This window comes from Hemicordylus capensis, chromosome 1 (assembly GCF_027244095.1).
Source record: "Hemicordylus capensis ecotype Gifberg chromosome 1, rHemCap1.1.pri, whole genome shotgun sequence".
Lineage (NCBI taxonomy): Eukaryota > Metazoa > Chordata > Lepidosauria > Squamata > Cordylidae > Hemicordylus > Hemicordylus capensis.
This window is the reverse complement of record NC_069657.1, coordinates 293,762,549-293,789,659: the sequence shown is the minus strand read 5'-3', so window position 1 is coordinate 293,789,659 and position 27,111 is coordinate 293,762,549. Positions and strand designations below refer to the sequence as shown.

The following is a 27,111-nucleotide window of genomic DNA, read 5'->3' as shown; positions in this document are numbered from 1 at the left end:
ACTGAATAGGAACATTTACCATAACCTCAAGCAATGATAATGGGCCTGGTCATCACTAATCTAATTAATTAATTTGGAGATTTGAGCCAAATTAGGTCCATTGGGATGATGACTCAAGACTGTGATTCAAAATCTTGGTACTTTGGCTTTCAGTGCTTGGTATCATTCTGTGAATGTCCGAGAAATATGCCCTGCTTGCAGGGTGGACCTAAAAGTGGACCTTCACATGCAGAAAGTGTCTTCTGTCCACATAAGGGCTGGTTTATACCTCATGAAAGAGTGTTGTGCTAGGAAAGCTAACCTGCCTCCCAGGATGATATTCTGTTTGCACAAGACATCGTGCTCAAGGGAAAGCATAAAAACAACTAGCACTGTTTGAGCACCAGTGGAATCTCTTGCACAAGCATTTGCCAAATGGCCCTAGCAGGTGTTTTCCTTCTACTTTTTTGTGGTTCTTTGAATCCAGCCTAATGCTTTTTAAAAAAAACCCAACCCACTGCTTATTAGCCAGAGTGCTGAACTGAAATCTGCTTTGAACACTAAGGCTCAGTCTTACAACATGTGAAGTGATAATGAAGAGCTTCAGAGCATATGTAGAGTTTGCAAATAAGCACCGCCAGATCATAAACATGTTCTGACTAGATGGCAGGATCTCCAGTCAGAGGATATTTTATTCAAACAAGTCCAACCAGGATTAAATGAAAGATATGAGTAAAGAAGACTTAGGAATGGAAGTGAATTAGTGCCTTCAGTCTAGGCACTTGGCCTAGACCTTGGCCTGTGTTGCACAGCAGGTTAAGATTTGAGGCTAATTTTAAATATAACAAAGCAGGCACTTCTGTGTGTATTAATGCATGCATTTTAAATATAGCTTTCCCTTCTCCCACAGTCTAAAAGAAAATGCAGAATTATTTCATTAGTCCCCCTTCAGATATTTCCATGGTTAAAATAAGCTGCAGGCCACATGGAGTGTGTAATTCAAAGCTGCACCATTTCCTGGAACGGCCATGCTATCAGCAATACATTTATGCCAATGATATCATATATAGTAGGGCAGCCCAAGGCCTTCTGTCAGTTGCAGATAGTAGCAAACACACTTTGGCAATTGTTATGCTCCATACATTTGGAAGTGGGTGGAAAGTACATCCATAAAGGCAAATCCTTGTATGCTAAGGAACTCCTTTCTTCGTTTCAGAAGGAGGACTGTCTTCCGCAGAATAGAAATCATTCATAAAAAACACAGTTTGGGTCCTTGGTTGGCTGTACACTTGTTCCATGGATGTTCTTTTTGTGGGGTGTTGTGGCCCTTGCTTCTTGGAATCCAATAGCTGCCTAAAAAGTACATTTGAATCACATTAGGTATCAAGAGTGCAGTCATGTATAAATCAGTTTCTCCCTTTGAAATACAAAGTGTGTCAGTCATTTCCTGATGACTCCTTTCATGTTAGTTAATGAGAAAAGCTGTGATTTAGAAATGTGTCCTTCCTATGGGTGTGCATGAATCAATTTTTGCAATTCAATTCAAGCTTGAATCAAATCACAAAATCTTGAACTGATTCATCAAAAACAGCCGGCTTGGGCTGCTGTCTCAATGAATCAAACCTGAATATCTTAAATTGATTCAAGTGATTTGAGTGCCATTTGGTTTTCTGGTTTTCCAGGGAATCCTGGGAAAATGGGCCTCAATATGCTGCTGGTTTCCTGGGGAGAGCTGGTCTACCAATTGGGGTTGGTGGGTAGACTATAGGAATGTGCAAACAGGCTCGACGTTGAACTGGTTTGGTCCGACCATTTGGGGTTGAACCAAACCAACCCCTGATTGGTCTGATCCCTGACCAAACACCCCCTGACTGTTTGGGGGGTTCACCGACATTAAAAACATTTTTTTTTTACTTACTCCCTCTTGGAGAGTTCTTGGAGGCAGCAGTGGAGGGAGCACCCACGGAGGTTTCCCCTCCCCCGCCAGCCTCCCTTGATACCCATACCGGGCATCCATCCAGCTCTTCAGCCTGTTCAAGCCTTCCCCTTCCAGCGCAACGGCCTTTTTGGAGGCTGCCACGCCTGTGCAATTGGCCTCTCCATGGCCTGGGTCATGCAGAGGCAATTACGCAGGTGTGGCAGCCTCCAAAATGGCCACGTACCAGAGGGGGAAGGCTCAAACGGACTGAAGATCTGGCTGGCCAGCCGGTATGGGCAACAAGGGAGGCCGGTGGGGGAGGGTAAACCTCCGTGGGTGCCCCCCCCTGCTGCCTCCAAGAACTCTCCCAGAGGGGTAAGTAAAAAAAAAAAAATTTTAATGTCCGTGAACCCCCCAAACCCCGCCACTTCCAACAACTCCCCCAGATTAAAAAATTGTTTGCGAACCCCCCCGTGCCAAACTGGGGGGGGGGTTGAGGGGGTGCCGGAGCAAACTGGCCCTGTCCAGTTTGGGTCCCATCCAGACTCAAACTGAACCAGACCAGCTGGTTCTGTGAACACCCCTAGAAGACCAGCCCTTCACTCAGGAATAAGCACATCAGCCCACCTCAGAGGACTGGTCTTCCATTTTTTTGTTTTGCCTAAGCTGTAGGACAATTACTGTTGTTCAAAGCCAAACTAGATTTCTAAGGTCTTAGGGATTCCTGGATAAGCTAAAAGATTCTTTCTAAACAAACCTTAAGAGAGAAATCCAATCCAATAACTTGGCTAACCATGCCTCAGAAAAACCTTGAAGCCACTCCAAGCCTCAAAAGAGTCCCTTCCAGACTCTTTTTTAAGATGACCAGGGGTGTAACAATAATCGGGCAAGGGGAGACAGTTGTCTGGGGGCCCACTGCCTCGAGGGGCACCACCCAGAGACAAGTCACGTGACTCCCCTGCCTGCCCATGCCTCATTTCATTATGATTTTATTTAATTCTTGGGGGGAAATGGTTCTTTTCGCCGAGCGCCGCCATATCCGACCTTACCCCCTCTCCCTCCTCCTCCCACCACAGCCTTTTGCTTTGTTCATTTGTTGCCGGCGTAGGCTCTTCCTCCTCTTTCCCCTTCGCTCTCATTGGTTAGGTGCTGCACATGAGTAGCACATGATCCCATCCTCAGCTCACGCAGGCGGGAAACAAGCGAGTGAGCCGAGCAAGGAGCAACACAGATAACTCTTTCGAGGCTGCTCTTAGTCTTTGCCACTTCTTCCTCCCCTGCCTTGCTGTAGCCACAGCCTGCTAGACTACCAGGGAGACTGGGAGAGAGACACGAGAGACAACATAGACAACACGAAAGAACACATGGAGCCCTCCTCCTCCTTAGGTACTTGGCATTCCCGCCGCCACACTGAGTAGAGGTTCAGGTGGGTCGCAGCAGAAGCATCCCTCCTCCCTGTTCCTCTTCCTCTCCATCATTTCTCTTCCCCCACTCCCCTTCTCTAGCCTTTCTTTATTCCTCCTTAATTCTTCCACACACACGCTCCTTTCTCCTGGGCGATCTTCTTGTCTACCCCCTATTTAGCCTGATTCCTTCCTTTACCCTCCCACTAGCTCGCTAGCCTTGAGCATCTCTCGTCGCCCAGCTTGCCATGCCAGCTCCGGCCGTACAATGATTTTCCCGAAATCCCTCGTTCCGTCGCTTTATGCCTTCCTTACTGCTGCTGGTCAGCGCTTCCGGAGAACCCGCGTGGGCCGATTGCGGTGCTGGAAGAAGCGGGCATCTGATCTGAGCCAAGGAGTGCCCGCCCGCCCGGACGGACCGCCCCAGCTAGGTTGTTCGCCTTCGGTCTGTGTGTGATGTAATTCTTGAGGCGCCCCCCCCACACACACACACGTGTTTCGGTGCGGCGGGGGGAGAGAGGAAAATGTTTGACTTCAGCAAAGCACCTTTCTCTCTCCCCATGCCCGCAAGCCAGCCAACCGCGCCGAAAGTGAAAGCGTGACCACAAGGAAGGAGGTATCAGGCAGGCAGGCAAGCAAGCAAGCGCGGAAGATCCGCAAGTGTGAACTTCTGAACAACTTCCAGTCAGTCAGCCCGATCCAGCTGGGCTGCTGTTATGTTCACTGGAAGGGACACTGTGCTGTGTTGAATAGGAACAGTTTTCCCCTCCCTCGCCTCTCACCAGAATAAAGCAACCTCTTTAGAAGGCTCCCCTTTTGTCCAGTTAGCAGGGAATGTGTATTCTAGTGCAGGAGAAACTCATTCTGCAACTCATTCTGACTCTTGCACTACTAGTGTAGCATAACAGGACTTGTACCCATCAGAAACAGTGCAGAAGGTGATGGAAAATACTGTGTGCTGAAAAGTATCTTCAACGCCCGCTCTCTCCCTGAATTGGAGGTATAGATAATGGTGCTAATACCTGGTTTTCCAGCCATGCTGCTACCCACATATAACAACTTGTCACTGTGAATTACTGGAAGAGTGCAAGCCTTGTGCAGTGTTTTGCTAGACTCAGTGACATAAGGAGAAGGGATAGAAATGGAACAAAAAGAAAAACTGAGATATGGGATGCAGAGAAAGAAGGGAGTGATTTAGAGAACACTGAAGTGGGGGTGGGGAGGCGGGTAACGGATCTTGGAATAGGGAGAAGAGGTGGCAAAAGCAGTATGTGTGCAGACAGAAAATGAGTGGAAATAGAGATGGGGTGCTGATGTATGGTTGGACAAGAATGTGCTACAGGCTGCAGGGAGAGCATACATACTAGAAAGAAAAGAAGATTCTTTCTTCTTGAGGTTCGGAGAAGTCTATGGCAGTGCAGGGAAGGTTGCATCCAATAGAGAACAGAAAAGGGGCTGAGGGTTTTTTGCTTTTTAAAAGAGTTAGCAAAAATATTATTTCCTTGATTAACATCGTGATGATCCTGCTGGGTTAATAAAGATGTTCATGTGGCCCTGGGAGTCAGGAGCCCCCCAGAGGCACATCACATGACTCCCCACCCACCCATGTTGCACCCCCTATGAATTATGTTGAGTCTCTTGGAGATCGGCAGGAGCAGAGAGTAAAAAAACTAGATTCAATGTGAACTAGATATTCACCGTACTCATAATGGGGATGTGAGTGTGAGTGCACTATATATTGTGAAGTGTGTTTGTGTGTGTATATCAGCGAGGGGCCCATTTTAAAATCTTGTCTCTGGGCCCCCTCCAACCTTGCTACGCCCCTGAAGATGACTATGCATTGTTAATTAGAAATATGAACTGCCTTGGGAAAGGGGTCTAACAGGGATGCAAACATTCTGAAAAGGACACTTTTGGAACAAAGAGGATCCCTTTCAGATATCTTTGGGAGCTCAGTATAATTGCAAAGTCAAAATTTGACCATGATCCAAAGGGTTACTGGCAAGAGAGGTTTGCAGTAGCTGGAGGTTTGAGGTAAGAGTGCTAATTTAAATTAGCAAAGAAGCTTTTTAAGACTTGGCCATACAAACTATCTATGTTTTAGAAAGAATATTTTGGTTTACCCAAGGGTCTCTCTCTCTCTCTCTCTCTCTCTCTCTCTCTCTCTCTCTCTCTCTCTCTCTCTCTCTCTCTCTCTGTAATATGAGCTTATTGATACCTTAAAATTAAGATAAACTGGTTGGAGACAAACCTTAGCAAGTATCCCCCCCCCTTTTGTGCCTATATACTGCTGAAAAAGATGATTTTAGAGTGGGGAGAGTTGATAAAAATTGTGAATTGATTTCCCTGAATCAATTAATTTCCCTGGTGAAAGCAAGATCATATCTGATATGTTGTTACCATGAGAGCCTGTTCAGGGGCTCTGCTGAGGAAGGAACACCTCTCTATATTTGGAACTACACGGCTGTAGTCACCACTGTTTGGATTTCACAGGACCGTGAGATCTCCACTTTGCTTAGCCTGCAGCTAACTCAAAGGGCATGTCACTCTGGCAAGTAGCTTGGGAGAAGGAACCCTTAGGTCAAGTTCAAAGCACAAAGACTGCAGGAAGGCCTCCCTGCCTGTGGCCAATCCCTGATTACTCAATAGGTGGGAAGATGAAGCAGCCGTGATATAATCAAGAGCTATTCTTTAAAGAATCAGCCAAGTATTCTCCCTATGTTGGCACAGCAAATTGTCAAGATAGCTTCTCCTAAGGAAGGAGAGATAAGAAGGCAACAGGTCATCTCCTCTTGCTAATGAGCATGTCAAGGACTAGCTCTGGAACGCAGATATTCTGACAGACACTTTGATATGATCATTTGACCTCTACCCTCATGGGTCATTTCAGACCTTCCCTAGCCTTTGTTATTCCGCAGCTTTTGTCAAAGAAGGAGTTCATTCTTCACTTTTGAATAGCATAATGGCCAGTCCTGTGTTTTGTCCCTATTGTCTGCCTTTGCAAGGTACATTTAGCATAGTGCCCTCAGGCAAGAATCTCTCTATATAATTCCATGCGTGGCAGCTCTCGCAAGACCAGCTGCCTGGGGGATAGCGGCAGGGCCGGGGAGACAATGGCGGTGGCAGCCAGTCAGCTGGAGGAGGCAGCAGACTGGCCCAGCTGGTGGGAACAAGAGGAGGCGGCGGGCGGCCCGCCGCCGGGAGGAGGAAGCGGGCCGACCTGGCCCAGCCAGTGGGAACAGGAGGCAGTGGCGGGCTGGCCTGACCCAGCCACCAGGAGGATGCGGTGCCACCGGGAGGAGGCGGCCACTACTGGGGGTGAGAGGGAAAGGAAGTGGGCAGGCCCAACTGGCCCACCAGAAAGTGGGGGGGGGGAGATGCGGGCAGAGGAAGTGGCTGGTCATCCAGAAAGCCAGGAATCCGTGTGTGTGTGTGTGTGTGTGTGTGTGTGAAACAGTGGTGGTGGGTGGGCCAGCTGGAGGTGCAGATGCTCTGCGCCCAGCCCAGCTAGTTTGTCTATAATTGGTGAAGGCAACATCAGTTAGTGTTTCTTCTGGGTCACCAGTGCTGTCTGCATGCCTCAGAACCACCACTCTTTCCCCCATGCCTTGGCATCGGCACTTCCATTTTGTCCTCCCTTGATCTCGGAAGACCAGTCCTCCAAGGTGGGCTGATGCGCTAAGTCTGGAGGAAGAGCTCCAGACCTCCACACCGGCTTTTCCTAACCCAGTCTGCCCAGCACTTGTGGCTGCAAGGTCCCATTAATTTTTTGGATTCACTTTTGGCTCCTGGACCTCTGCCTGGTCCCTGGACCCCTGCTCCTGCTTCCCTGCCCTGGGGAAGAGAAGCCCCAGGTTTCAACGCATTTCTCTTGGTATTAGCTCTCTTTTTTCCTCATTTCTCCTAAAATCAAAATCTGTTTGTTTCTCTCTAGCCAGCCTTGAGTAAACCTAATTCTACAGCTCAAGCCAAATTAACTCTTTGTGAGCTGTAACTTAGTTTTTGTAACTTGTTGGTTTATTGCCAGTCTATATCAGTTATACATTATTGCTTAATAACTATTAATATTTATAACCATTATTTCTCTCTCTCTGTAACATAAACATAAATAAAACTTAAATAAAACTCATTTTTATTTTGAACTTTAACCTCTCCATTCAGTTCTTTCTGTGACCAAAGCTTTGAACAAATTTATTATGGAAGATAACTAATTCTCCCGCACAAGCCTAAAAGTAACTTGGGGTCCTGCCAAGTCCCTGGGAACAGTTCCATTAACAATGTGAAGAGATACACATATCAGGTGGTATATAAATATGATAAATCAATAAAATAAATAAATTCCCAAGCTAACTGGAGGTGAAAGGTTGTGTAACTCTAATTTTCTGTGTCACTTTTTTAATCACTGTGGCAGTGGTGCAAGTTAGGTATGCAGAAAAGTTAAAATGCTGCATTACCACGTACCAAATTCTCTATGGACACATCAAACACACATTTTTAGCATACCCTAGTCAGTTATGTCAATTTACCATAAATCACCATAAGTCAAATTATTCTAGCTCCACAATATTGTGGATCTGTGACTTAAAATGCAACTTGGCTAAACTTGCAAATGAGGAACTCAAACCACACTGTTCTTCATTGGAAACCCAATATCACACAGATGATGAAGAAACTCAGTAGAAACTCCATGATTAAATCTTGCTTAGGTCTGAGACTACCAAACTTAGGGGAAAGTGGTAAAAAAAAAATCTCAAATAGCTGTGCTGTGCATAATTAAATGATGTTTTCAAGCAATCTCCCTTAATCTGTACTTATCAAATTTTGAATGATCCTTGATGCTTCCCAGTTTTCAGAACAAAACCTTGAGGTAAGAGGATGTTTTGATCCATGGCAGGCAGCTTGTTTGTTTTTTCCTAAGTCTTTTTCTTGAACTGACAAGGCAGTACTCTTGACAACAGAAAGATTCAAGTAGTGAAGATTGGGAAGCATCCGCCTCTTGCACATCTGTTTTCCCCCTCACACTTTGGAGGACAGCTTTCTGTTATTCATGGACCTGCTCAAGCATTCAGCATGCAGAGTGGAGTCCCGGTGATTTAGAGCCATATGCTTAAGGTTTTACTTTGACAAGCTGTTCTCCTGCTGCAGCTCTCTGGGGTTGCTCAGATGTCTACCAGATGACTACTGAGAGCCTTTAACCACACTTACGCATGACCTTCAGCAACTATCCAGTTGATCTCTAAGGAAGTTACTGGCAATTAAGTAGAAGGCTCAATGAACAAGAGACTGAATTAGGCTACTGGGGCAGTACGTTTGTTGGTGCGTCTATTGTAAATCCTGTTTTTGAAGCAGGCTCGCTCTAAACATCTTAATCTTTACTAGGCTGACTCCTGCATTTGGCACTATATTATTTGGGCCAACTTTTTATGATCAATTCAGGCATTTTAATATGTACTATAAGTGTTTCGAAATTTTCTCTGCCTGGGTTTCATTGTGAGAACATCTAATATTTTGTGTATTATGATATTCTGGAGGGTATTATTTTATTTGGTAGTGTCTTATTTAGTATATTTGTGCAAAGTCTTTTTTCTCTAGCTGAAGAAAAAGTCGGAGCAATTTCTATGTGACCTTCCATTGAGGTAAATATTTTCTCCACCAGGCATCTCTCAAACTGGCTAGGCACAGGACATTGGCTTTTTGTTCAGAATGGATTAATCACTATAGTTCCACTTGTCAATGAACAGTCATATTCTCTGTTAACATCCTGTATTTCTGACCAGGAGGCAATGGTCAAGATTGTTGGCATATAACAAGTGAGTGGTAGCAGTGATATCACTGGTGGTAAAATTGCTGATCTCCAGGTCAAGAAAGGTCAGATAATGGCAGAAAGGCCAATGCGAAGCAGGCTGCATTAGCCTCAAGAGGGGGGAAATAAAGTTCTGTGCAGCTTTGAAGGTGCACGTTAAAAAAAATAGCACACACAAAAAAGGCATGACATTTGATCTTCGGATGCAGAAAAGTCAGATACTGGTTAAAATATCACCAAGCAGGAACTGAATATGAAGGCAGGACATAATCAGTTCACTGCCTGATTCATCAAAACACCCCCCTTCTTTAAAGCAGTGTAACAGTAGTGCTTCCCTTACCACCCTGTAAACACTTCTGGTGCAGCTGTGCCAGAGATTATATAACCACAAATCTGCTTAGAAAACAAACTATCTAAGGACAAGAAACAAACAAACAAACAAACCCCACAGAAATGTAATGGGTTGACATAAACACCTTCTGGATTCACAGTCATAGTTGAATGAGCAAATCATTACAGAAATAGAGAAAAGGTCTAGTGTAGAACTGCTTACTTTGTGTTTACACCATCAGCAGTAGAAAGGGGGTACAAGAGCCTGTTTGTCTGGTAGGAGCTGTTGTGCTCCAGGCCTCCTAGGGCAGCCTGCACATGTTTGGCAGCACCCGCAGGATAGGCACCAGGAGTCTGATACAGCTTTGCTTGGGTTCCATATTTGTCTCAGCTATTGTGGAGAGAAACGCAAGAAACACACACCCCATTCCTTTAAGCTTTTATTTAGACGGAAAAGGGAAAAGCAGTTATTGTAAGCAAACAAGTCCAGCTACCCAGAACTTGAACGAGGGAAACTCTGTGTACTGGATAGGATGGGAGGGAGGGGGAAGAAAGAGGGATGAGGCTAGATTAGGGAAGAGTTCATTTTGCAGGGTACACCAGAGGCGAGCTGTTGGCTGGTGGAAGCTTTGAGTATGTAGCTCCAAAGTAAGGGTGTTGGGTGCTCTCAGAATCCCATGGCTTGGCAAAAAGCAAGGAAACCAATGCTTCCCCTGGATCTCAACCCAAAGGTTGTCTAATCTCTCCCTATACTCCCAGTTGTTCCCTTTTTGTACAGTTCCTCTTCTTTGAAAGTTATAATTAATTGGTAAAATTCCCTTTCATTACCTCAGTCTATGATCTCCATATGCTGAGGTGGGATGCTCCCACAGCCCAAATTAATCCCATATCACAGGCAACAGATGTTTTGCTAATGAAAACACAGTTTCATTGCAGTGTCCTTCAAAGTAGCCCACTGGCATGTCCATTTCAGAGTGATCCTTGAGCAATTAAGGGGGAGAAGGGGGAGGGGAAGAGGGAAGAGGATTCTGAGGAGCTAGGAGCCAGCAAGGTTATTCTGGTACACATCTAAGTGCAATAAGCATATCAAAGAGGAGAAACTAGCCAGACAGCCTGAAGGCAATTAGCTAGTCAAAAAGGTATTAGCAGCAAGGTCCATAGTTAAGCTTTTTGTTTCCAGCTCACACAATTTCCCAGAATTCTCAGAGTCACTGTTATGATTAAGCCATAGTCCAAAGACAGTTCTGTTCACTTTTGGGTTGAAATGGGTGAAACAGTTTGAGGGCCCGATGGGTCCTAACAGAGCAAGCACCCAGTTGTAGAAGTGCAATATGCTGAATCCATTCTGAATGACTTTGGAGAGAGAAGAGAGAAGGCATCAGAGTCCGAAGGGATAACAAATATCTAACAGATATCTAGCTGTTAAAAAATTTAATGAAGCCTGAAAATGAAAATTAAAATGAAGGGCTCGGTAATATTGAAGCTATATATTAAATTACTTACTTCTAGAAAAGATGCACTATGTAAGCCAAAATGTTATGTAGGGTTGTATAACTCAGGTTGTGTGGTGTGTTTGTGTGAATGATAGCTTCTGAAGAGAGCATCTCTGAAGACAATATCTGTGGCCAAAGAACCACAAATTCCAGATGATTAAAGATTAGCAGCAGCAAAGTTTAAAAACAGATTTGTAAAAGAAATTAGGTTTTCGAAAGTCCTTGAGAAGAGAACAGTGATTTGCAGTTGCACAATCTTGTACAAGAGCTTTGCTTGGAGAAGAGAAGGAAAACTGCTTGGGAACAGGAGGTTATGTGCAATAATGTGTAGGTGAGGAGAGCGTTCTGGTTCTGCATGCTTTACATCCTCTTAAGCACTCTTAAATGTGCTTTACCACTTAAAATGGAACCCTTTTTCTTTTTTCTACATTATTAGCACAGTCAGTTCTGTGTTAAACACATGGAATTGCTGTGTCACTTCTGGTTTGATGTGACAGTATACTTGTGCTTGCTTTTTCTTAGAGTTGTTCTTATATTGATTGGTTAAGTGACGTCAGGTCAGTGTCGACTCTTAGCGACCACATAGATAGATTCTCTCCAGGATGATCTCTCTTCAACTTGGCCTTTAAGGTCTCTCAGTGGTGCATTCATTGCTGTTGTAATCAAGTCCAATTATGGCACTGAAACCTACATCCCAATTTAGGAGGAAAGGTAAACAGGAGCAGTGACTAAACTGACAGTGGGAGAATACATGTTGAATGAATCTACACTGAGTTGTGCTCATAATAAAGGTGTTTGCTTCAACACAAGCACAACTCACAGCTTAATCTATATTCACAGCTATTGCTCAGTTCAGTTTTCTTTTCCCATTTATACTGGGACAGTTAATGAGGGTTGGATTGTGAGCATGGTATCCTGATTAAAGTTCCAATTGAGGAAGCTTGAGATGGTTGAACTGCTTCTCTCCTTGTTCTGACTTCTAGCCAGGCTAGCGCCTATTTTATGAATAATAATTTCCCTTAAGGAAGTGTTCTCTGCCCCTTCTCTGTTTTGTGCTATTACAAATGTCCTTCCCGCCACTGACATGCTGACTAATGTTGTGCATTTGCAGTCAAAAGAAGTACACATGCAATGGATGCACTCCCATACAGGTACTAATGACACACAGGGTGGGGGTAGTTATTGTCAATCTCCCCTTTACCTAGAAGAACTCCATGCAAGTTGCAAATACATCCCTGAGTTCTGTGTGACCCTTGGGGGACGTATTTGAGCATTGTGCTGAGTGCTTTTGAGGGAAGGGGTTAAAAATTGACTCCCCACAATAAGCACCCATGTCTCAGAAGCAAAAGTGCATCAGCTGCATGCACACAGAGCAGGGTGGATTTGATTTAAATCAAACTGATTTAAATCACGATTTAAATCACTAGCAGGGTGGATAAAAATTAAAAAAAACCCAATTTAAATCAAAAAAATCTGATTTAAATCAAAAATCCGATTTAAATTAAAAAAATCAGATTTTTTTGATTTAAATCGGATTTTTTTTATTTTTATCCACCCTGCTAGTGATTTAAATCAGTTTGATTTAAATCAAATCCACCCTGACACAGAGTAAGTCAGGATGTTGACCACGGTTGCATACATTGTTCATGCAACATTTTAATCTCAATGTAATTCTAACTTGTCTAAGAAATTTGTTTTTGAGAGACCATTCTTCTTTTTAGACAGACAGTTAAAGTGTTTGAATCCATGATCTTTACTCTTGCTTAGCCTTTACCAAGAGATTTTGGTGGTTGTGAGAATATTTGGAGGAGGATCTTATTGCTGAGTCACCCACTGCTGCAAAGACATCAGGTTCACACATGCACATTTACTGCTTGATGATTGCCAGGTCAAGTGAAGTGATTCACACTTGCATGTTTGAATGATCCATCACAGAACTAACACCACAGACAGATCATTCACATCACCTAATGTAACTCAAATTCAATATATTCCAAAACAATCAGGTTACACATTTAGCTGCCAGTCAACAAATGCTGAAAAATCAAGAAAGGATATTTCTGACAATACAGTTGCCAGGTGGAATTCAATTGATATTGTTTCCGCATTTATTTAGTGAGGTCTGCTTTGCCTTTGGTCTAGAAAGAAACTTGGAAGTTAGAAATGATCTGCACATGAACCATTTGGTTGTACTATTATATTCTAGTGTGTATTACTAGAATATTACAAAATAATGTGATAAAATTTTCTGATGTTTCTCCTTGGAAGGAACTCTAAAATTCCTTTTCAGATTTCAGGTTCTCATTGGAGCAGGCATGAAATTCTCTTTCAAATTCCTCTTTGAAGATTAACTCCTCTCAGATTTCACTTTGAACAAATTTTAGTTTCAATCCTTCCAAGCAGATAATCAGTTCTCATTGTCTGGCTTGCCTCCATATCACCACAAAATGTTTGGCAAACCACATGGTGAAGATACTCTGCAAGGTGCATCAGTGAACATTAAGAGCTTGCCACATAGCACGTTGCACATTCAGAGAAAATTTCATGTGCCTTCCACATGATCAGAAATGGCCCTTCATCTAACAAGATCATCTGACTTACTCTAGGATCATTTTAATAATTTAATGAGCTCCTACTCAGTTGTGTGCGAGTAACTGGCTATGCCATGACTATTGGTTAATATGTCGAACTGAGATTGATTTCTGCTGGAAATAAAATACCCTAGAACTAATCATGTACATGCAGACAGTATCACATGCCAACAATGAGAAAGCATTAAGAGGATCCAAAGGTCCTTTATGTTGAAATATAATTGTGTATAGTGAATGGATGACTTTTCATATCCCTTCCCGTCTACTCATTCTTCTCTGATTAAAAAAATCCTATATTCTGGCTGCATTTCAACATTTCTTTCATCTGTTTCCCATCCTAAGTGCTTATGGTGAGCAAAGTTTTGATCCTGTTTTCAGAGTTTGACAATAATTCCTCACTGCGTCAGAATAAAGATAGAATAAAGCCATACAAAAATGTTCCCATTAATTTTAGGATTTAATGGGTTCATTTGGTTTCCCTGGAGGCTATACATAATTTACTGATGTTCACGTCCTAAAAAGTCTAACTAATTGGATGTACAGTTACAGATATATATCCTTTCAGGTACTGCATAGCCAGTCATAGCCAAGCAGCTGGTTTTATTTTTTTTGTTTTGGTTGTTGTTATCTAAAGGTCATTTAAAAAATGAAGACTAGAGTGACAAACAAATCTTTCAATTTAACACACACCATTCATGATTGAGCTCCTAGTACCTTACCAGATCAAGGCTTAGGAAACAGAACAACGTGAGTTTTGACAGTTAATTAATATATTAGAAAACTCATTCTTGAATCATCAAGCACAGAATGGACCAGAGAGAGGGAGGGAGGGGATCAAAATCCAGCACTTTAGAGGCAAAGGCCAGGCCTCCACTACCCAGCTAGAAGAGCAGGCCTAGAAGAAGGTCTAGTAGAAGTTTCCTGGTTCGTCAGTGGCATCAGACATGATGTCTCCCCTCCCACCCTATCAATTGGCTGATGGCCCTATATAAGCTCCCTGGGTTAGATTTTGCCCTGTTCTGTATATTTGTTACATTTTTATCTCACTACTTTCCTGTTTAGTATAATCTACAGTGAGTTGCCCTGCTCAAGGCCACCAGGGAGCTTCTTTTTAAAGTGAGGATTTGAACTTGGATTTCCTACTCACAAGTCCAATGCTTCAACCACTATTAATCAATCTCTCTTGCTCTCTCCAGCCCATCATCTTTTTGACCCTTTCTTTCTTTGATTCCTCTCCTCCCTCTGCTATAGTTTGCATTCCTGGCTATTGACCATTTGGCATTCACTTGCCAACAGTGATCAACTCAATCAGCATCCAGATATGCTACTAATTATGAGTCTGGCTCCTGACTGAATCCTCCACTGATTATAGATGTTATTCCAAAAATCCAGATAACAGTGCAACCATGGAAATGTTCCCTCAAGTAGATTCTACATCAATACATTCGTTTCTGGTCTTCTACAACTTATTCTTTAATTACTTTTAGGGCAACAAAACACATAAGCAATTATTCTCTGAGCTACCCAGAAATCTCAAACATATTACTCTTAAATTGGCAATATCTTTTGCCACTGGATTTTGACTGTCATTCAGTAAAAACCAACAAAATGGATTCTGTTTCACTGTAATTCCTGAGTATCTCATTATTACCCGTTTCTTTCCTAAACAATTGAAATATGCATTTACAGGAAGGAATTCCCTTGGTCAGTGCTTTCAGAGCAAGAAACCTTTTACTTCCCAGTTCAGTTGTGGCAACCACAGTTGTTCCTCTAACAGTGTGTCCTTTAATACACACAGTAAATTAAGGTTATTAAAGCTGGAGGCAGACAATAAATTCTCAACCCCATACCACTGAGAAGGTGGAACAATGGAAGATGATATGATAAAGGCAACTCATCTCACTGTCACCTGTAGTAAACAGGTTTTGTAGGCTTTTGATTATCACCTGCAGCACCTGTTTGACCAGAAATGTTTGACAGTGAAACAAAAAAAATGTGTACATACATCGTGGCTGAAGATGCTTGTATTACACCATTTTAAACTCTTTTAAAAATATTGTCAGTGTCCAACTTAAACATGTTCAGAAGTCTTGCTATGATGCTAGGATTACCATCTCCTGATCCTTCTGGATCAGAGATAGAGTCCAGACGAATCTCATCATAGAACATAGTGCTTTGCAGACGGTTTGAAACTTAGCTCAGCATGAAAGTTGTCAATTTGCCCAAGGTATCTAGCTTTTAAAAAAGCTATATATCTTGGGCACATTGTGCGTGTGTCGGGGTGGTGGTGGCATCACCCCTACCTTTCTGGCAGCTAGAACTGCAAGCCGAAAACTAATCTGGCTAGTTTTCTTCTGGTCAGTTGGCAACTGTCATTACAGGCAGTGGAAGTTGTGTAAATATATTTGAAAATCTTTTGATAAAACTAGACATAGGTAGATTCAGATACAAATGTAAATTTTATTCCGGATCATGTTGCTTTTGTGTGGACACACACTATAGCTAGCCTTAAACAAGGGAGAAAAACCATGACATTTCTCTTTTCTTTGTATACTTTATTGATCCGATTATGCCAGAAGCCACTGTTTTCCAGTGGCAGTTCCAAATATAGAGTATCAAATTTGCAAGTACTCAAACTAAAAAAACCACAAAGAGCAGCATTTCAAACAACTCAATATCTGCTCAGTGCATACAACAAAACAGATTTCTAAAAGCCCACGAGCACCTATGCCTGAAGCTATAGCGACACAAAACAAATGTGGATATACATATTAATGCAAATTACACATGTCAACTGAACTTTGATCCTTTCATTTGAAATTTCCACACCATCTGTAATGGGAATATTTATTGACCCCTGGCTGTGAGTATTGCTTCCTGCGTTGCACGGACAGAAAGTTCCATTCCATGAGATCTTTTAAATTCAGCATCTAGCAACTGTTATTGTTTTGTTCTTTTTAAATTCATTCACATGGCTTCCTATGAGATTATGAGGTTGTTCTCACACACAGCCTAACCCAAGCTAGGGATGCCCAGCCAGGGTTAGGGTTGCTTATGAGAACTGCCAGGCTTGGGACCAATTCTGGCAGGCTGGCACTGCCTAGCCCGGCTTTTTAGCCCAATGACTAGCCAAGGTACTAGCAAGCACTAGCAAGCGCTCCCTTAACCCAGGCTTGCTGCTTGTATGCAAGGCTGGCTACACACAGAAATGGGCCTAGAGCATCCGTCTCTTGGGGAAATCCCCCAACGCATCACATGTGTCACATGATGCATTGTCGGATTCATGGAGGCCAGGATGCATCATCCCGGCCTCCTGAGCTGTGCACTGCACCACACAGTGATGCTCGCCTGGGAGCACAGTTCCTACTCCCAAATCAAGAACTTGCTCATCTAGAGGGAAGGCTGAATGTATCCAGCTTCCCTGCCCATCTGTTGCCCCACCTGCCCGGTCATGTGGACAACTCTATATATTCTGGGTACAAGGGAGAACATGAAATTAGCACTCAAGAGTATTGGTTTTATTCCCCAAGATAAAACAATGCACAGCAGGAACTCATATCTCACTCCTTGCTGATGTTATTCTGGTGTACAGTCACTTGCCTCCCTGCCTCCATGATGTCCACAGAATTCCAAACACTTGTTCAAGATACTTGGTCAAGTATCAAGAGCTTCATGAGCTTAATCACTTAAATGGCTCTCCAAATGATACAAAAAACACTGAAAAAATCCTGTCAACTCTGATCAAGTCATAGTGGTATGAAACCCTAACACGATCTTGCAGTTCTATAACCAGTTGTAAAGAATACATTCAGTCCTAATCTAGATCTAAATAAATAATCTAAATAAAGAGAATCACCACGTTAAAACGTGCCTCTTTGCCAAATTAGCAGGGATTATCTAGACTGAAGTCATAATAGATAATCAGTCATAATCTAGACTGAAGGATGTGTGTGCATTTTCTTCAGAAATCACCCTCCACCATGTGACTGTAGACGTATCAAATTCGTGGACAGTTTGATGACTAATGAATCTAGTTTAAGGTTGGGAACTTTATGCTCTCAGTTTCCCTGCTGCTCTCTATCACTCTGCCATCCTCCTTCCATGGCTGTAGCATGGATAGAACGAATTAGGGCTAAGGAATGCCCGTTCTGTTTCTAGCCCTCAGATTTGGGTTTACACTGAAAGGTCTGATCATGGTCTAAAGCACGGCTGCATAACTTTGGACCTTCAGCTGTTGTTGGATTACAGCACTCATCATTGCCAGCCACAGTGGCCAATAGTCAGGGATGATGGGAGTTGTAGTTCAACATCCGTAGGAGGGCCAAAGTTGTGCAGCCCTGAACTAAAGGCTCCTGATGCAGACACCATTAGACTCAAATACCATGATGGATCACTGCTCCTTCCTGGTTTGTTTTCGGCCATTGCACTTGGCTCCTACAGAGGACCAACATGATCTTGTTCATTACGTGTACCATGCATCCCCAAACAAATGCACAGCCCAGCAATAAGCCCTGGAGAAGTCAATGAGATTTGACCCAAGTAAGTGTGCATTGAATTTCAGGACTGATGAGCATATCATTTTCGGCCCCATATAATATTTGTTTTCAACCTGGGTACAGTAGTCCAACATGTAAATTGCATACTCCTAGGAGGGTTCAAGTGCCGCCTTTGTAAAGAAGCAGATGAAACAGTGGACCACCTAATCAGCTCTCGTAAAAAGATCACACAGACTGACTACAAACAAAGGCATGACAAGGTAGCAGGGATGATACACTGGAACATCTGCAAAAATACAAGCTACCTGTAGCCCAAAATTGGTGGGACCATAAAATTGAAAAAGTTGTAGAAAATGAAAATGCAAAAATATTATGGGACTTCTGACTACAAACAGACAAACATCTGCCACACAATACACCAGATATAACTGTCATCGAGAAGAAAGAAAAACAAGTCAAAATAATCGACATAGCAATACCAGGGGATAGCAGAACAGAAGAAAAAGAAATAGAAAAAATCACAAAATACAAAGATCTACAAATTGAAATTGTAAGGCTGTGGCAGAAGAAGACCAAAATAATCCCAGTGGTAATTGGTGCCCTAGGTGCAATTCCAAAACAACTTGAATAGCACCTCAACACCATAGGGGCCACAGAAATCACCATCAGCCAATTACAAAACACAACTTTACTGGGAACAGCCTATATTCTGTGATGATATCTATAATAACAGCAACAACAATGATAATAAAATCCAGCCATCCCAGGTCCTTGGGAAGGACTCGATGTCTGGATAAAACAAACCAGTCAATAACACCTGTCTGACTGTGTAAACAAAAATAATAACACTCTTAGATCCTGAACTGAATTTTAGTTAAGGAACCAAAAGAGACTTTGAAATTAATGGAAGTTTACCCCACCATTGATTTTTTATTGCTGGAATTTCTTTAGCTCAGTTCCCCCACACCCTGCAGAAAAGGCAACCTGTATCAGCAAGACAATCACCTTCAATTTTCTTGATCTCCTTTCCCTCCACCATCCTCTTTTCAGGTCTGCAGGGAGAGATTGTCACTTTGCAGAAGAAGTTCCAAATTAGCAATTCTCCTACACAGGAATGCTTCCTTACAATGCACCCATCCTGCTTCCTCATGCCCAGCTAATGAACAGTCCTGTCCCCAAATGGAATTAAATCGCTAACACTTAAACTTTAAGTGCTAATTGCCTAGTAATGAAACCTTTAATCACCAGGTGATTAAAATTTTAATCTCCAAGGGCTTGCTGCAGATCAGCTATATAATGATGAAGATTAATTGCCAATTTTTTTTGTTTAAAAAAATCTTCTGTGTTCTAGGCATTTATAGCATGTAATGTGTGGATTTGCAGTAAAAGGAAACTCAAACCATAAGTTTCAGTAAACTATAAAAATTCAGAAAAAGGGAGCTGAAACATTCCAGTCCTAGGTGGGGTTTTATACTACCTATATAATCATGTAATGTGCTTGTAATGTACAAAAGCAACTGTGCTAAAAACTGAAGCAAAGCAGTCCCAATCTTCAGTCAAATTATTCACTCCATTTTTCCCAAACTCTGGATCTCTATAAACTGGCTATCTTCAGTTTGTAAATGGTATGAATTTCTGTAGCATTGAATCTGCTGGAAAAGAAAGTCTATTCCTCACAGCCACATAGATCACGTTCTAAACCCTATGTTATATTTAGTGGTACTCATTCAAGTCTAACCAAGCATTAGTAAAGCTCTATCTTGTCCCCATCCAACACAAGGTTAGCTTTGTAGACAAGAGGGCAGGGAGGAGAACGCATTGCCTTGCTGGTACTCTGCTACTTAGAAAATAAATATGGCTAGACATGCACCACACATGCAGCTGCCATCTTGAACTGGGGTGGATGACATCATCACAAACTATGCCATTGAGGTGTCCCTATGTGTCACTACAACTGTACAAAATTTGGTTCAAATTGGTGAGGCCCTAACCGGCTAACTTGCACCTCAAATGTTCACCATCTAGAATTGGGGTGTCCCTATGTGTCCTACAATTCACAAGTTAGCTCACTTGCACCTCAGACATATCTGCCATTCTGAATTGAGGTGGACAACATAATCACAAACAATGCGGTTGAAGTGTCCCTATGTGTCCCTACAAGTGAACCAAATTTGGTTCAAATCATTCCAGGCATTGCAAACATAAGTACATAAGAATCAGCCATGCTGGATCAGGCCCAAAACCTGATTCAGGATCTTGTTTGTTCAGTTCAGCATCCTGTTTAATACAGTGGCCCACCAGGTGCCTCTGGGCAGCCCACAGGCAAGAGGTGAGGGCGTGCCTCTATCTTGCTGTTGCTTGCCTGCAACTGGTATTGAGAGACATTTTGCCTCTGGGGTTGGAGGTGGCCTAAAGCCTCCAGACTAGTAGCCATTGATAGACCTGTCCTCCATGAATTTGTCTAAGCCCATTTTAAAGTCATCCAAACTAGTGGCCATCACTTTATTATCCAATTATTTCCTTATCATTCAATTATTAATAAATCCTTGTTGTTGCTTTTATAGGGTGTCACTCCTTATTGGGTCCTGCCCTAGTCACATGCTCTTGAAAGCCTAAGACTGCTCAAACCTTTCCTGTAGGGAAGGGTTTCCCACTTTACTCTCCCAGAATATTGCCTTCAAAGGGTGAATTTGCTCATATAAAAAGTGTGGACGTGCCCGGGTGGGTGGAGACTCCCCTTTGCAAGTATTAGCTGCCTGAACCATCAAACGGACCAGACTGACTGGTCAGTTCGACCGTCCACTACAGCAGCAGGAAAATTTAAAGGGACACACACGCACGGATACACACAGAAGCTGGGTGATCTCATAAGTGTACTTTCTTAAGGAAAGGAAGCTAATATAAACTGAGACATAAAGGAATTGAAATTCATAAAATAGTGCTGTCTTGGGAAGCGTGGGTAATTTTATCATTCATTACTAATGCCATGAAACTTCCCATAGTTTCTGTTAAGCGATGGCACCCAAAAAGAGCGACAAAGTCATGGTAATAATTAGTTGGGAGAATCCCTGCACTTACTCTGGTACAAAATATTGCACTTGAAGTGCTAGAAAAGTATGACCTACTATTGATTCATTTGCTATTAATCATTTCAGTGCTGTGTTTATGATATTGTCATTTCTTTTACTACTTTTGTAAGGCACTTTGTGTACCGTTCGGGTGGGGTGGGGTGGTAGGATAGAAATATTTTAATAAATACTAAAATAAAATAAAATAAAACAAAACAAATATCCCTGCAACCCTAAGCGAAGATGTCAGGACTGTGTGCTTCTATAGAGTTAAATAATTGAACTTGTATTTGAATTTTTAAAAAAGTATTAAAGTTACTCACACGACCAGCCCTGCTCAGGCTTGCACAGCCCTACCTGGGTAGGACTGGTTGTGTGGAGCAACAAGAAATAAAACTTTGTACCTGCTTGTTCAAGAGAACTTTCTAGAAGCAGTTGAAGAGATTGCTTAAGAAATATTAGGACATTGTTGACCAGTGTTATTTTGACAAGATCAGCTTCCACTTCCACTTGAAAAAGAGACATCTCGAAATAGAGGTCACCGGGTCACCATTGTGTGTGGACTTGTTCATTCATGTTTCATACCCCTCTCTATGGACCTTCTCCCCTGCCCCCCAAATATCTGACTATCACTTTTTCTAAGTTTTGATAGATATTTTACAAGAGTAAAAGCTAATTCCTTTCCATCTGCACTTTTAGCTGGGAGGTTTCAGGGTGTGCCTTTAGAAGAACGACGCTGTAGTTGCGGGTCGGGAGATACAGAAACTGTTGTCCATATTCTTCTTCCATGTCTTCTGTAAATTCCATTTATACCCTAGGGAATGTCTTATTGCTCCTTTAATATTTAAACTGGTAGATCAATCCGATGGAAATCTTGTTAAACATCTGCTCTCAGATAAAGATGCCTCAATTTCTATTTCTGTAGCTAAGTTTAATTATATTGCTTTTAAGAGGTATAATGGCACATCATCTTAACTGTAAACTTCATTCATTCATTCATTCATTCATTCGTTTTTATTCTCTGTTTGGTCTAATGACCATAAATCGAATTACAAATTACCCATCTCTATTTTATGGACTTCATCGCTTTTTTTAATTATACAGTGTGTGGATTTATTTATTTGTGTTTTGCACCCATTTCCACCTTATGGACTTTATTGCTCCTCTGAGTATACATTTTCATCAGTATTTCCCATTGTTTTGATTTTGCTTACACTGAATATATTTCCTACTTGTTTGCATAGAATATAATTCCAACTACAGATTTATTCAACCAGTTTGTGTTTGTTTCTTATTGGTCAGTACGGTGAGTGGTCTTTTTGGTTTCTTGTTGGTTGTGTGGTGTGCCAGGATCAGTCCCAGTGCAGGTGCTCTTCAACTGGTTAGCTTGGGTTTTTCTACCCATGTTAAAAGTGAGGTAGAAGTGTGTGGGTGCCCTTCTACCTCACCCCCTCCAGGTCATGTGGGACGCTCAGGCTGCTTTCAGTCTGAGCATGCATAGAGCTGGGTGGCAAGAGCATCCAACAGCAGGGAAATTCCCCAATGCATTGCACTCCTTGCATAGTGCATTGTAGGATGCTGGAGGAGGAAGTCCTTTGGATCCTGGCTCTGCCGCTTGCCACAAATTGTAGAAGGACAAGGAGTGGCAGGATCATCTGCAGGGAGGCAAGTAGGACCCTGCCTCCCCATCAGACCTACCAAGCAGCAGAGTAAATGGTCACATGAATAACTTTATTGTGTTGTATTGGCCCAAATGGGATAATATCCATGTGTGATATCAATAGAATGTGCATACTTGCAAAAGATCAAGACACTAGCATGTCCAGTCTAAACAAGTTCTGCTGAGATGTCTGTTAAAAACAGTCAGCTTTGTCAGATGGTCTTGAAATGGTTTCAGTACTGATTCCCCTAATCACATTTCCACGAACGGCTATTTTGTCTTCCCCAGTTTCTACCACTTTCTTGCTATTTTATCTTCTCTCTTTTAAATCTTCCTGTTCATAATGGGTCAAATCAGTGAGATAAAAGCCATGGTGAACTTGAGGACTTAAGAGAACCATTTATGGTTGTCTATAATTAAACCGAGTATGCTGACATCACTATGGAAAAAAAATATTTCAATTCCATAAAACTGATGGGTTTACTAACCAGGAGACATGAAGTTCCGGTGTTTGCTGCCATCACTGTAATCATACAGGCAAGCTATGCAGTATTACTGAATCTCTAAAGAAGGCAGCCATAACCTTTAGTAGTTCTGTAGTAAAATGGACTCTTGTAACATTCTCCCTGACTGCTAGCATATAATCTCTTTAGATACATTAGTGAGGTTTTTTCTTTAACATTTATGTCATTATATACCTGAATTTATATCCTATATTTTTAATTAACATATATAACAATAGTAGTAAGAGTAGCAGCAGCATATGTTTACTCAAACATTCCCACTTATTTTCCATTAGGTTATTCTGGAAGTTCTAACACAACCTGCATAAACCCACAAAAAGTTCTAACAAACCGCTCCTGTTCCTTGAACACACATGCCTCTTGATTTGCTTTGAATGAATTTTGAAGAAGTTTTGATACATATACATTAGGGATGTGCAAAAAACTGGTTTTGCCAGTTTGGTTTTGGTTCTGGTTGAACTGGGCCCAGTCCAGTTTGATCGCTGGACCAGTTTGAACCGGTTCAGTGCTCTACTAGGAAAGGGGAATCCGATGAGAATTTCCCTTTATCAGTAAAGGGGCAGGGGAGCTTCCCTAAGCCTAGAGGGGGGTGGGAGGGGATTCATTTAGTACTTACAGGTACTATCATCGGTGGCAGTAGCCATGGGTGGGGGGAGCGGCAGCTCCCCACCCCTGCAGGCCTCCCCTAGAGTAGCCAGGACCGGTGGTGACCCAGTCTGGGCCTTCTCTGGCCCAATTAGGGCCTCTGCATATGTGTGGAGGCCATTTTACTGACTACCACATGTGCACAGAGGCCAGGCCTTATTTGGCCTGGCCTTCCAAGGCTTATAAAGTGTTGTTGTTTTTAAAAGTATTTTAATTGGTTTTAAATAGTTTTGATCATGTTTGAATTGTTTTTATATTGTTTTAGCATTGTTTCAATTGTGGGTTTTATGTCTTTTTAAAAGTTATTGTACACCGCCCAGAACCTCTGGATGGGGCGGTTTATAAATGTAATTAATAATGGTTGTGGAGGAAAGCAGGTTGAACTTGGTGCTCAATAGTGATTTGTTCCCTTGTGCTTTTTACAGGTACTGGATGAAAACCTCGTGCCTGCCTGAAATAAGTATTGTAACTGGAGACATCTCTTCGCCTGCTGCTGCATTGTAAATTACAGATGACTCATACAGAGTGGTGGGTTTGCGACATTATTTTAATTAAAAGCGGTATATAAATCGAACAATCAATCAACTCAAGTAACATAAACTGGGGCTCTGAAATTATGCAACTTAAATGAATACGTTCTTTTTTCACTGTGCTTTGCCCCTGTGAAAAGAAGCACTGAGCTCTCCTCTCTGGCTGCACTGTCCAGAGTTGGCGCTACAACAGGGAGCATGGGCTACCTCACTCACCTGTTCTCCTGCCTGTGATATGCTCTGCTGTGCTGCCCAGCCCCAGCAGTGTGCTCCTGCAGCCCATCAGCACTTCCTGCCATCCCCGGTGGCATGCCATGTGGTTGGTAGAGCACTTTTTTTCCTGGGGGAAGGCTGCTGCTGCCACCACTGCTGCCCTCGCGAGGCGTAGGGAGCGTAGAACATGGGCTAACTATGCCCTCACTATGCCACTATGCTGCTGTCAGACTTGCTCTGGACTCCAGCCCTTTCCCTAGAAGGCTCCACCTCCCAGGAGAATTTTTATTGCAGGATTTAGGAACCCTTCCTGAAACTACTGCAGTCAAACATGTTGAAGCTCTACATATGATTAACGCGTGGAGCCTAACTGGGCTCAGCGGGGAGAGCGGGCCGGATTGGCCGGCCACATGATTACTGGCTCTGTCACGGACCTGGTCGGGGTGGCAGGGATTGATGGCCACCTGGCCCCTGGAAGTCCCAGGATGCCCCATGTAAGTGTGTGGGGCATTCTGGGGAGACCACTGAGGCTGGGAGGCTTGATGTAGCCTCCTGGTTGGGGGGGTCTACTTGTGTGTCACCATGGCACAGAGTTGTGCCATGGTGGCACATGATCAGTAAAATACAGTTAGCGGAGTGAGCGCTCCGCTAACCTTGTTTTAGGGGAGGGCTTCTCACTTCTCAGGCAGGTTAGCTGCCGTTGAACCACCAGGCTTGCCCATGAGCCCAATGGTTCTCACGATGGAGGGAAACTCGGCTGGGCTCCCTTAGTCCGGTTTCTCTCCATCGTGAGAATAGACTCACTGTTGTAAATGTATGCTGTTACATCTGGATCTTAGCATTTTCGATCGCTTCTAAATTTCAAGTGATTACAACAATTGCAGTCTAATGGGAAATCTGGATGAAGAAGTTGAATGTTTTGGTGAAGTAATGTGGTAGGCTCAGATGCTAACTTGAAATGGAACAAGTTGAACCCTCTGCCTGTTGCATCAGGTTTCTTCTGTTGTTTCTTTTGACATCATCAATATTGTATTGTCATCACGTGCTAGTTTTAAGCTTCGCAGTTCCAACATCGGACTCCAACCTATTCAGATTAACTAGGCCTGGTATTCTCTTCTTCTATGGTTGACTAACCACAATTCTGAATAATATTATTACATTTCCTTGGAGACATTAGCTAATCAAAAATGTTAGCATAATTAACTATTTTCCTATGCTACCAGATTCTGTGAACATAGGAACTTTGAGAGACTTCTTTGCTGTATTATGTCTAGTGTGTGTTGTAATCATTTGTCTGTACAGGTGACACTTGTTACCCACACTCCTGGCACCTGTGGTTTTGTGTATCTGTGGTTGGTTGTGTATCTGTGTATCTGTGGTTGGTAGGGACCCCGTTTCTTTATTCTCGGAGTGAAAATAGGGTTATTTTCACCTATCCGCAGGTCTTGAGCAGCTAGAAATGACTTCTGATTTCATTTCCTGCTGCCATTTTGTAGTGCTGAGGCATTTTGTGGTTCTCTTCAGCAAAAAGAAATCCCCTCAAAAATGAACAAAAATAAAAGGATTTAGAAGTTTTGGGGGCATTGCTGGAGAGCTGGAAAGCAAGGTACTGTGCTTGTGATTTTTCAGCACATTCAGTGTGCTTAGAAACCTAACCCCCCAATCCCCATGGGGTTAAGCTTTCTTTATCTACAGTTTCATTATCCATGGAAATTGATGGAAATGGAATCCCTGTGAATAAGAAGGGCCTCCTGTACCTTTATTATTATTGTGGTGGAGGTGGTGGTGATAGCAGTAGCAGCAGCAGCACAAGCATTTGTATTATTAACATATTTTACAATTACAAAGTTAAAGTATCCAGAATTAGATAAATTAACTAACTGAATCAGAGTTTATTTCCTAACACACTTATATATATGTGCCACACAATACCACATTTTAATGTAACTCAATATTTTGTTCTATCAAATCATTTTTATATAACAGCAAGTACTTCCAGTTCCTTCCTTACATATTCCTGGGAGTTATGCTTCTTCCGGTGCTGAATAAAAGGACACCATTACTCCAAGAAGTCCATTTTTACATTTCCCCCCACTCCAATATAATCCTCTAAAGTGTCATCTTACACATTACTGTTCTGTGACAAACCTTTCTCCTCTCTTGATCAATTGGGAGCTGCTGTTTCCAGTTTTGCACTGAAATATTCTAGTTATAGTAACCATGCTGCCTAATAATCTATAACGTTTTTCCAATATGTGGTGCATATTTTAATTTGCCCAAGAGTCCAATGGAAATTTGACCCATTATTTATTTTATACAAATAACAGCTTCCAGTAGGTTTCTATTCCTTTACAGGTCCATCAAAGATGTCTAAAGTTAGCTCAACAATCGTTACAGTGCCAGCACATTACATTAACTGTGCCATATGTCTGTGCCTTTTTTTAGCTCCACTATACAA

The 27,111-nt window shown here is 42.5% G+C and overlaps 2 long non-coding RNA genes across 2 annotated transcripts in view; both read right to left on the bottom strand.

The window, feature by feature from the left end:
* LOC128340872 (uncharacterized) overlaps nucleotides 1-27,111 on the bottom strand; it is a 181,218-nt gene that overhangs the window by 27,492 nt on the left and 126,615 nt on the right. The window lies entirely within an intron of this gene.
* LOC128340873 (uncharacterized) lies at nucleotides 654-24,021 on the bottom strand. The gene is made up of 2 exons (XR_008314051.1): nucleotides 23,882-24,021; nucleotides 654-1,332 (listed from the first exon to the last, which is right to left on the bottom strand). It is a non-coding gene; the product is annotated as an uncharacterized LOC128340873 (long non-coding RNA).